The following is an 11,526-nucleotide window of genomic DNA, read 5'->3' as shown; positions in this document are numbered from 1 at the left end:
GAAACTGAAGTTAACAAACTCATCGAAGCTGGATTTATTCGCGAAGTTAAATACCTAACATGGGTTTCAAGTATTGTCCCTGTAAGGAAGAAGAATGGCCAGATTCGAGTGTTGCGTTGACTTTAGAGATCTCAACAATGCATGTCTAAACGATGAATTTTCGCTTCCCATTCCAGAGCTGATGATCGATGCTACTACTGGTTACGAGGCAATGTCTTTCATGGACGGTTTGTCGGGCTATAACCAAATACGCATGGCACCAAAAGATGAAGAGCTTACTGCATTCCGTACCCCAAAGGGTATTTATTGCTACAAGGTAATGCCTTTTGGCTTGAAGAACGCTGGTGCTACTTACCAAAGGGCTATGCAAAATATTTTCGACGATCTTCTCCACAAGAATGTTGAATGCTATGTTGACGACTTGGTGGTGAAATCAAGAGAGAAGGGCGACCATATGAAAGACTTGAAGATGGTATTTGAATTGCTCCGGAGGTACCAACTTAGGATGAATCCATTGAAATGTGCCTTTGGAGTTACTTTGGGAAAGTTCTTTGGTTTCATTGTCCGACATCGAGGGATCGAAATTGATCAAGCCAAAGTGGATGCCATTTTGAAAATGCCTGAGCCTCGAGATATCCATTAATTGAAAAGTCTGCAAGGAAAGCTAGCATACCTTAGAAGATTTATATCTAACCTGGCTGGGAGGTGCCAAACATTTAGTCGCCTCATGAAGAAAGGCATTCCTTTCAAGTGGGACCAAGCTTGTAGCAATGCCTTCGAAAGTATCAAAACCTACTTGATGAAGCCTCCAGTTTTAGCAGCTCCTATACTTGGAAAGCCATTGATACTAAACATTACAGCACAGAAAAGGTCTGTTGGAGCACTGTTGGCCCAAGAAAATAGTGAGGGGAAAGAAAACTCTCTTTACTACTTGAGCAGGATGATGACACCAAATGAGTTGAATTATTCGCCATTGAAAAGTTGTGTTTGGCGCTAGTCTTCTCAACTCAAAAGTTGAAGCACTACTTTCAAGCTCATGTTGTCCGTCTTGTTACTAAAGCAAATCCCATCAAGTTCGTGATGTCAAAACCTGTTCTTAGTGATCGACTAGCGAGATGATACCTCCAATTTCAACAATTCGAGATTTTGTACATCCCTCAAAAGTCTATAAAAGGACAAGCATTGGCAGACTTCTTGGCAGATCATCCGATACCTGATGACTGGGAGCTAACTGATGAACTACCTGATGAGGACGCAATGGTTGTTGAAGTTCAACCTCCATGGAAGATGTACTTTGATGGTGCTGCGCATCATGGGGGAGCCGGGGCTGGTGTAGTATTTGTCACTCCTCAAGGTGAAGTCTTGCCCTACTCCTTCACCTTGACACAACTCTGTTCCAACAATGTTGCTGAATATCAAGCATTAATACTTGGGCTTGAAATGGTCGTTGATATGAAGCAATTGCAATTGCAAGTCTTTGGTGACTCCCAATTAGTGGTCAATCAGCTTTTGGGTAGTTATGAGGTCAAGAAGCCTGAACTACGCCCATATCATGATTACGCAAAAAAGTTGATGGGGTGGCTTAGCGATGTGACTATTCAGTATGTACCAAGGAAAGAAAATAAGAAGGTTGATGCTTTATCTGCTCTAGCTTCATCATTAGCCCTGCCTGACCAAGCGCAAGTTACCGTCTGCCAAAAATGGGTAGTACCGCCGCCAAATGAGGTCGAAGGTGAAGATAACGAACTCAAGTATCTTGTTACTGTTTCTGAATTTGAGAAAGAAGAATGGCGACAACCCATTATCGACTACTTATGCTATGGATACTTCCAAAAAATCCGAGGAAAATGACTGAAATCCGTCGTCGTGCACCTCGCTTCCTTTATTATAAGGATACTCTATAAAGAAGGTTGTTCGAGGGAGTACTCTTGCGATGCCTAGAAGAAGAAGAAGCTCTCCAAGCTTTGCAAGAGGCACATTCTGGGGTATGTGGGTGACACCAGTCCGGACCAAAGCTCCACTTCCATATAAAAAAGATGGGATATTATTGGCCAACGATAGTAAAATATTGCTTGGACTACGCTCGAAGATGCAAGGCTTGTCAATTCCATGCGAATTTTATTCATCAACCTCCTGAAGTGTTGCACCCGACTGTTGCATCCTAGCCATTTGACGCTTGGGGATTGGATGTTGTTGGACCACTGCCAAAGTCCTCTGGTGGGCACCTATACATCTTGGCTGCAACTGACTACTTCTCAGAATGGGCTGAAGCTATTGCTCTTAAGGAAGTAAAAAAGGAAAATGTTGCCAGTTTCATCCGAGTAAACATTATTTATTGCTTTGGCATTCCTTGTTATATAATAACGGATAATGGAAAGCCATTCGATAATAGGTTGATGAACAAGATTTGTGATCTCTTTGGCTTCAAGCAACGTAACTCTTTGATGTACAATGTTGCCGCCAATGGTCTAGCTGAGGCATTCAACAAAACTCTATGCAACTTGTTAAAGAAAGTTGTCTCCAAATACAAACGAGATTGGAATGACCATATGGAAGAAGCTCTGTGGGCATATAGAACGACTCATCGCACGCCAACACAGGCAACTCCTTATTCACTCATTTATGGAGTCGAAGCCATCTTTCCACTTGAGCGTCAAATACCTTCGTTACGACTGGCTATTCAAGAAGGTATCACTGATGAAGAAAATGCTCGACTTCAATTAGCAGAGTTGGAAGCTCTTGATGAAAAGAGATTGGAAGCTCAACAGAGTCTTGAATGTTATCAAGCTCGATTGTCTCGCACCTTCAATAAAAGAGTTCGTCCGAGATCCTTTCAAGTAGGAGATCAAGTCCTTGCCGTACGAAGACCCATAATTACTTCCCATAAACCTGTAGGGAAGTTCACTTCAAAATGGGATGGGCCATATGTCGTACAAGAAGCTTATTCAAGTGGGGCTTACAAGCTGGTTGATACAGATGGTATGAGAATCGGCCCTATCAATGGCAAATTTTTGAAGAAGTATTATCCATGAAGTTGCAAGTCATAATGCTCCTCGACGTACGAGCCTAAACTGCAAGTCATGACGCTCTTTGACGCACGAGCCTAAACTGCATGTTGCTACACTCCTGGCCCGCATGAGTCTAAACTGTGTACGCCCCGCCCCCCAAAAAAATCTGCTAGGTTGAAAATCTCGAAAGAGGCAGCCTAGGCAAAAGTTAGGACGTAAAAAAAAAATCTACCCAGTCTGAACTATGGTATGACTTGATCCTCTTCACCGAGGTACGTAAGCAGCTTAGAGTTTCATTCTAAGTTCAGTGGCATAAGTTCAAAAGATACATATTGCCCCAATTTTTTTTCGAATGAAGTATAAAGGAATGTAAGATCAAGCTGAAATGCCATCCTCCTACTGAACTTTGACCTCATTTGATTTAAAGGGGCAACCCTCCATGGTAAATTGATATCTTCGATGGGCCGATTTTAGGAGGATGTCAAGTATTTGCATTGAAGTCCAAGGATTGTCTATGTCTTCAGGTTCGCCAAACCTTCAAGTTTGTTGGTCTCCAAGTCCGCCCTCTGCCTTATAAAAAAAAGGGAAGAGAACAGAGACATCAAAAGGAAACACAAGTATAAGGAAAGGATTGTTTGGCACAACGTTTCAAATTCAGTGAGACTTGAACTCAAGATATTTGTGAGAATATGGCTCTTAAATTTCGATTGATGGCAAGTAAGACATCTTCTAATTTCGACGTTCCTACACCAAATCTGGAATTGATAGCATGGTGCAATGTAAAGTTGATTTCGAAATATTATCTAGGACGATTCAGAAGTTGTTTGATTGAGAATTTTGGATATATTCTAGGTCTTGAAGTCTAGTTTTCTTGAAACCAAACGGTTTGCAATATCGATATTTCTACACCGAGATATGAATTTTTTGGTGAGACCGCGCAAATCTGAAATTTTTAACATGGTGAAATCTAAAGTTGGTTTCAAGATATTATCCGGCACGATTCTGAAGGTTTTTGATTTTGAGTATTGGATATATTTTAGATATTGAAGTCATCAAACGGTTCATTATTTGGACTCTCCCACGACAAGATATGAATCAATTGTTACAAGCACGTAAATCTGAAAGTTATGCGACTAAAATAAAAGTTGAACAATGTAAAGCAAAAGAGAAGCTGAAATATTTAAGCCCTCGAAGTCTCCAAGTTCTTCAAGTGTATCCAAGTTGAAGTCCCCAAGTTGAAACCTTCAACCACGTCGGTCTTCAAGTTGAAGTCTTCAAATCCGCTGATCTTCAAGTTGAAATATTTAGGCCCTCCAAGTCTCAAAGTTGAAGTCTTCAACGTCGTCGGTCTTCAAGTTGAAGTCTTCAAATCCGCTGATCTTCAAGTTGAAATATTTAGGCCCTCCAAGTATCAAAGTTGAAGTCTTCGAGTTCGTCGGTCTTAAAGTTGAAATATTTAAGCCCCCCAAGTTGAAGTCTTTAAGTCTTTCGGTCTTCAAGTTTCAGTCTTCAAATTCGCCGATCTTAAAGTTGAATTGTTTAAGCCCTCCGAATCTTCGAGTTGAAGTCCGCAAAGTCCGCCAAATCTTCAAGGTTTTCCAAATGTTCAAGTTGATGTTGTTTTCGAGTTGAAGCTTTATAACTTTCCAATCTTAAGGTGGACATATAAGTCCTTTTGCACCTTAAGTTGGCCTCTTCACGAGTTTGCCCTTAAATGGAACTATAACTTTCCAATCTTAAGGTGGACATATAAGTCCCTTTGCACCTTAAGTTGGCCTTTTCGCGGGTTTGTCAAGGAACTATAACTTTCCAATCTTAAGGTGGACATGTGAGTCCCTTTGCACCTTAAGTTGGCCTCGCCGATAGTCGAGCCACATTGAGAGTCATCTCTCCAAGAATTGAGCCACATTGAGAGTAATCTCTCCAAGAATCGGGCAATTTTGAGAGTAATCTCTCCAAGAATTGGGCCACATTGAAAGTAATCTCTTCGATATTTGGGCCACTTTGAGAGTAATCTCTCCAAGAATTGGGCCACATTGAGAGTAATCTCTCCAACAATTGGGCCACATTGAGAGTAATCTCTTTAAGAATCGGGCCATTTTGAGAGTAATCTCTCCAAGAATTGGGCCACATTGAGAGTAATCTCTCAAAGAATCGGGCCATTTTGAGAGTAATCTCTCCAAGAATTGGGCCATATTGAGAGTAATCTCTCTAAGAATCGGGCCATTTTGAGAGTAATCTCTCTGGTAGTCGGGCCATGAAAGTAATCCCTCTGATAGTCGGGTAAGGATGAGTACTCATCCCCTCACACCTGAAGATTATCTTCTTCATGCTTGGATCATCTTGTTGAACAAGAACATATCTTTCTCGCTTGACCTACAAAAAAAATGACAAAAGAAGAAAAGCACAAGAAAAGAAGAAGAAATTACCTTCGCGTCAATGCTTCCGAGTCTGCAAAAACAAGGCTCAATATGGCTTGCAAATACTGCAAATTGATGCTAAATAAATACGACGCGGGGTTTTATATAGATCTCAAAGGGACTGCTGAAACGTGTGAATTGCCGATGTGGGATCGAGTGTATGAGGCGGCTGCTACAATTCTTTTCCGTATGGGATTCGTTTGGTTACGGCGGCGACAATGAATACGAGATGGACTTCAATTGTTGTAAGAACTGTAAGTAATATAAAGTTTTGTCTAATCATGACAATGAGGAAAGACTTCTTTTCCCAAAAGGAGTCTTAGGTGATAGGCGGCAATATGATTTCATATTGAAACAACTTTCAATAAGTTTTGTCTTATCCCTATTTAAGTAAATGGCCATTATTTGAACAATACGTCAACTTGGCATTGATATACAACAAATCTTACACTAACACAGGGACGGCAAGTTTGCAATGTGATTTATTAGAAAAAGTATAGCATTGACATTGTAGTATTAAGTCTACTCATACTACACTTTACCATGGGAATTATAGAAATATCATAAGAATAGAAAATACGTTGATATGAGCATACGGAGTTACACATGATGATCATATTTGTTGTGATCCCATTTGATAGACCGCCATTACTTCATTACCCGTTTTCGGTTTTGACAAGTCTACACCTCAACAAGTCTTGAAGTAGGGAGCATTTGTAGGCATATAAAATTTATTGATTTCAAATTTAATAAATAATTTGGATTATATTTTTAATATATTTGTCCAAATAAATATTTTGGGCTAATATAATTGGATTAATTATATAAGACCACTATTATTGGGCTAGCTCATTTAATTGGGCTAAAGTACTGAGCCCACTTCATTAAGCCCAATATGCCATCTTCCTAAAGGCCTAGTTTGACGCCACGTGTCAAATGACATGGCGCGCCAAGTCAAACGGAAGAGCCAATGGGATCATGCCACGTGTCAAAATGACAAGGCATGCCAAGTCACGCTAAAAGGCCAATGAAATCGTGCCACGTGTGCAAGTGACATGTTCTGGCCAATCAAATGCGGTCATGTCACACTTCAATTTGATTGGTCGGAAAGAGTTTGTTCTTATCACAACTCTTCCCTTCCACAACTACAAATAGGGGTCTTCATAACTCAAAAAAGACACCAGAAGTTATAACAAGAAGCAAGAGAGAGTTCGTGGATCAAACTCCGCAAATTTCTCTACAAGTTTCAAGCTTCAAGCAATCAAGTTCAAGTTCAAGAAATCAAGGTCAAGCTCAAGAACAAAGAACGAATCAAGATCAAGTTCAAGCATTCAAGCTCAAGCTCTAGCTCAAGAACAAGATCATCGTTCGTGGAAACAAATAAAGATTCAAGATCAAACCTAAAGGCCCTTGAATTTATTTACTATTGAAAAGAAGAATCAGAGGATTCATAGAGATTGTAACACTCAAATATTTGAAATAAAATACTACGATTGTTGCGATATTTTTCGGTCTTGATTTTATTTTCTCGAACCAAATTTATTGTCTACAATATAATATTATTATTTAATTATTTTTCCTACCATAACTGAATTATACATAAAATTTAATTAAAGATACCTATAGTAATGTATATTGTTCAAAAATAAGGTCAGATACAAAGCTTGTACTAAATAAAAAGTTATTATTCCAACTTAAAATTAATGTGTAAGATACAAAATAAAAATTTAATTAATTCTTTCTCAAAAAAGGATACCTGCCATAATTGAATTATACACAAAATTTTAATAAAAGATACCTACAATAATGTATATTGCACTCAAATAAGATCAGATACAAAGCTTGTACTAAATAAAGAATTATTATTTCAACTTAAAATTAATGTGTAAGATACAAAATAAAAATTTAATTGATTCTTTCTCAGAAAAGGATACCTACAATAACTGAATTATACATAAAATTTTAATTAAAGATACCTACAGTAATGTATATTGTACCAAAATAAGGTCAGATACAAAGCTTGATCAATTAATTAAAATTCGTCCTTACCATAATTTATTTTGTCCCTACCATAATTATACAAAAAAAATGTTAACTAAATTATACTACTAATAGAGATTTGTATCATAATTAAAAAATAATTCTTATTGAACTATTACTTCCATTAATTATGTTTCCATTTATAATTCAAATTTTTAATGTTGTCTTAAAATTGCCAAGTGGCTTTTTTTTAGCTTGCCACTTGGTTTAACATCATGCTTCACTACTCTCCTTTTAATATAATATAGATAATTATGTTTCCATTTATAATTTAAATTTTTAATGTTGTCTTAAAATTGCTAAGTGGCTTTTTTTTAGCTTGTCACTTGACTTAACTTCATGTTTCGCTACTCTCCTTTTAATATAATATAGATATAGATATAGAAATATATAGATAACTATAGATTAGCAATTTCGAAATTATTTATAATTTTATATCCTACACTCCGTGCGGGATACCAATTCCGAAGCTAGTACTCCCTGGATTAAACCCCAAATAACACATTTTCCCTTCTCCAAAAAAAATTCTCCCAAAGTCTTTATAGTCAATGTTAAAATTGAAAATAAAAGTTTATTATTTTATCTAATTTAAACTAAATTCATGTTTAAATTGTACTTCGTATATTTTATTTTTAGTTGAATAAATCAAATATTTTTGTCAAAAAAAATATATCAATTAAATAATATTATTATTATTATTATTCATAATATTAAATTTTCATCATTATTAACTTAAAATTAACTTTTCTCAATTTGTATCGGGGTCAAATGTGACTTTCGGCGCAAAATCACCAAAAAAAGATGGGTCGTCTGTTTCCAAAACAACCAAACATCGAAGGATCTTTCGGCAGACCCCACCTGTTCTTGCAAACCAAATCTCACTTTCCATTCTTAGCCCTTTGTTTTTATTTTCTTAACCTTCTGTTACCCTCGTTTGACCAGAGGTTACCATTTACGACTCATTGCCAGCTCGGATGGGACCCACATCAAACACCTGCAATCAAAATATCAAATCTACGGCAATGGTTCATGTACTATTATTGATTAATCCAACTTGAATAAACATTCAGGGTGTTGTTAATTGTCACCAGGTCTTTTGGCCGGAAAACAAATATTCCATGATTAATTATTTTTCTATATGAGTTATATCACGATTTTATTTCAATCAAATATGAAATAAATTTATTTTAAATTTAATCGCAAAATTAATTATCTCTTATTCCTCATACCAAGCGAGCTCTTATGTTCCACATATTCTTAAGGTATTTGCGCCAAATTTATTTTTCAATTTGAGTACTAAAAACTATTTTCTTTATAGAGTGTCCATTTGCAATGTTAATATATAAGGAATTGAGAAGCTTAATTGTAAAATCGATGATATTTGAAATCACATATTGCAGTTTAACTTATGATCTTTTAGTAAGTGAAATGTGCCAATTAGTTAGTATATGCTAGTAAGACCAACAGTCAAGTGCCATTAAAATGTAACCTGAGATAGACAAAAGATAAGTAAAATAGTAAATTATGTTTTGACAGATTGGTAAGAATTAAGCAAGAGTATAGAAAATGACTTTGGAGCCAATTGTGAATACTAGTCCTAGTAGTTTGTTTTAGAAGATTTTAATTGTTTCGGCATTATCAATGTACACTAAATTGAATTGTTTCGTGGGATTATTAGAGAGCAAACAAAAAAAAGAAGAAAAAAACTTGGAATTGGCCGGTAATTAAAGAACAATGCTAAAATCAAGGAAAAGAATATTTACCCAACAATAAAGGAAAGTGAATGATATTCACAAGAGAAATTATTTTAGTACTAGAAAATAAAAACACGGCTAACTTTCTTTTCTCTGTAGAACCATTTAATCAGTTTGAGCTAATTTTGTCTAGAGGAGTATTAGTGGAAAATGAGAGGAATTCAATGTCGGATCTGATACATAGAAAACTCAAAAATGTTTGACATTGTAAAAATTATTTTGTCGATTATTCTTAATTTTTTTTCTTTACAATTTAAGATAATCCTCTGTTGTTCATGTTGGACAAGGTTCAAACTAGCCCACAAGATATGCAAAATTATTTTAATTTCACAATAATTTCGCATAGTTTATTGGACAAATTTGAAGTTTTGAACCTTTCCTTTTATTTTAACGATGTCGGTGAGTTTAATTGTCTACTTTCCCATTCTCATTTTCTTGGTCCCATCGTGTAATAGAAAAAAAGGTAAAAGAAATAATAAAATATTTAAATCTAAATATTATCAAAACATTCTGAATGTAACTCGGATTTTGGCATGCCCAGTGATACTGATGAGTCGGGACAAAAGATGGGGCCCAACGGTACAACAGTATTTGTTTTTTTTTTTTTTTTTGCTTAATGGTACAACAGCTTGCGACCAAGCAGCTTGAGGGCTTGATCCCAGCTGGCATGAAAATGACCACACTAACTCAAATGCGTCCAAACTTCCCCTTGGGACCCCGCAACGAACGTGGCCACGTCATATCTGACACAACCACAGGTGTCCTTGAGCTTCAAGGTGGGGTTCTTTTGGACTTACGTAAATAAGTGTTAAAAAAAGTTATTTTTTTATATATAATGCCAAAATACATCACGCTATATCTTAATGGTAACTTTTGCCGTTAAGGTATAGCGTGACGTATTTTGGCGCTATATATACTGACGATTTGACTGACAAATATAACGTGTTGTATTTTTACGCTATACATATAGCGTAAAAATACAGCACGCTATACCCCTGATTAAATAATCCCCTTCGTCTTCCTCCCCTGCCAGAACTTCCCCTCTCCATTTTTTACTTCTTTAGTTTCTGGTCCCCCACCCCATTGTCGTCTGATTTTACATGTTATTTTGATGATGTGATTGCACGAGTAGGTCCATATGATATTTTTAAGTTAGTATGCACACTTGGTTTGGAGTTCCGAGGGTCGGGTGAGTTTCGGGTAGGTTTCGGGATGTCTTAGGCTTAAAAACATAGTTGTTGCAGGTTCAGAGAAGTGGAAGGCCTCTGAACAGACCAGTGCGGTCCACACAAAGAGGAATGCTGTAGCGAAGGGGCTTATGCGGCCACACTGGATTTTGTGCGGACCACGGTGAGGGCTTTGCGGCCCACTAGATTTTGTGCGGTCTGCGGTGAAGAACATTTCACTAAATCGATTTCGGAAGTCTATATCTTTTGATCTACAAGGAATTTTGAGATTATTTAAAAACAAAGTTGTAGCCCTTTGTGTCTAGTTTCCAGAAAGCTAAAGAAATCATAATTTGAATATCTGTAGAGAAAGTTATGGCCAAAAAACTAAAACATGTCACTGCAATCCACATGGGAGCTGTGCGGACCGCACAAAATCATTTTGTGCGGTCCGCACATGGCAGTTGAAAGTAGTATATTAAGACGAGATTTTCAGTTATTTTTCATTTTTCAAAACCCCAAAAACATAAAAGGCGATTTTTTAAATAACTTTTCTTCTCCAAAACATTGGTAAGTGATTTCTAACTCGTTTTCTTCAATCATTAACATCCTTTAACATGATTTCAACTCAAAATCAATGATTTTCATGGGGGAAATTGGGTGTTTTGGGTAGAACCTAGGTTTTTCAAGAATTGGGGATTTGGACCTCGATTTGAGGTCCGATTTTAAAATAAATTATATATTTGGGTTCGTGGGGGAATGGATATCGGGTTTTGGTTCGAACCTCGGGTTTTGACCATGTGGGCCCGGGGGCAATTTTTGACTTTTTGGGTACACTTTAGAAAATTCATTTTCATGCATTGGGGTTGATTCATTTAGCGTTTATTGACGTAATTAAGTAACTTGTGACTAGATACGAGCGAATTGGCGGTGGAATCAAGGGGTAAAGCTATAGTTGAAACGTGAATTGTGTTCATGGCATCGAGGTAAGTGTTTGGTCTAACCTTAGCTTGAGGAATTAGGAGTTGTATCTTATTTGCTACATGTTAATTGTGGAGTACGGTGTATAGGCATGGTGACGAGTATCTAAACGTTGGTGTCAAGCATGCCCGTGAGTCTTGTATTATAATTGTTATGA

This window comes from Nicotiana sylvestris, chromosome 3 (assembly GCF_000393655.2).
Source record: "Nicotiana sylvestris chromosome 3, ASM39365v2, whole genome shotgun sequence".
Lineage (NCBI taxonomy): Eukaryota > Viridiplantae > Streptophyta > Magnoliopsida > Solanales > Solanaceae > Nicotiana > Nicotiana sylvestris.
The sequence above is the reverse complement of the archived record's forward strand: the minus strand, read 5'-3'. Positions refer to the sequence as shown.